We start from the raw sequence: 1,432 nt of genomic DNA, 5'->3' as shown, positions 1-1,432 counted from the left end.
CTATAACTGCTCAAGGGGAAGACAATTATGACCTGAAAGTATGTGATTACAGCCTACACAGTCATCTGTGGCCAGCGAAGCTGGGGGATGTTAACTTTAACTATACACCAGGTACATTTTGGTCACTATTCAATAGCCTATTACTTATCCAGTTGCTGTGACAACATATCCAAGCCAAGTTAACTGAAGCATCCGTTTACTTGGCTCACATTTTAAGGGTCTCCTCCCTCAGAGCAGGGAAGTCATGGCATCTGCACTCAAGAGGCAGAGAGAGATGAATGCTGTGCTCAGCTTGTTTTGTCTTTTACACTCAGTCTGAGGCCCCCAGTCACCAGGCAAGTAGTACTGCCCCACCCTGTGCTTGGTCTCTCCACATCGATTAACCTCATCTAGATAATTTCTCACAGACCTGCCTAAAAACTTGTTTCCATGGCAATCCCAAATCCTATCAAGCTGACAATAAGGACTGGCCACCACACACAATATTCAACGTCTTTAAAAATTCACATATTTTAGAGATACAGAGCCATGGTGATTATGTTCCTGTAATGATATCGCTTGACATAAAATGAAAACATAAAAAGGTGAGACTGGAAAGACGGTTCGTTTATTAAGAGCACTGAGTCCTCTTTCAAAGGACATGGGTTTGTTTTTCATTATCCACAGATATCTGAAACTCCAGCTCTAGAATATATGATACTTTCTACTGGCTTCCAAGGGTACCAGGGACACACACATCACACACACACACACACACACACACACACACACACACACACTCAGTAGCAACTGCTGTACCAAATGCAAAAGGGCTGTGCCTCTGTGACAAGCAATACAGAGCTCACTGAAGTTTCTGCTTCCAAAAGGCTCCATTTTAAACAGTAACTAACTTGTAAAACTTGCATGGACATTTGTTGGTTAGAAGAGACAGACGTTGGTAAGCAGGATCCTGATTCCTGCTCCCAGGTTCCTGCAATTCCATGAGTAACTGTGTGTGTGTGTGTGTACCTAGAAGTGGAAGCACAGGAAATCCTTTCCTCCTCAAGTTGATGTTGGCCAGAGTATTCCAACAGCAAAATAAGTTCAAACCTGAACTGGTGCTGTACCCAAGACCCACTATGATGTATCTTCTGTTACGACAGCCTTTGCTTCTAGTCCATTTTTCTCTTCTTGCCATTCCCCTGCCTCAGCACTCAAGTCTCCGACTGCCCCAGACGTTCTGGGCCTTTGAGAGTCATGCATAAGCATGAGTTACTCAGTTATACTCTACAGCAGACAGTATTCTAAAACAGGGCAAAAATGGTTACGAATAGTTTGTCAAATATTAAGACAGAGTCATACTGTGTGTATGTAGCCCAGACTTTCCTCAGAGGGAGCCTGTCAGCCTACTAAATACATAAGAAGCATAAACCTCACCACAAGCCAAAAAAAA

Source organism: Mastomys coucha, unplaced genomic scaffold (assembly GCF_008632895.1).
Source record: "Mastomys coucha isolate ucsf_1 unplaced genomic scaffold, UCSF_Mcou_1 pScaffold14, whole genome shotgun sequence".
In the NCBI taxonomy this organism is placed as follows: Eukaryota; Metazoa; Chordata; class Mammalia; order Rodentia; family Muridae; genus Mastomys; species Mastomys coucha.
This window is presented reverse-complemented; position numbering follows the sequence as displayed.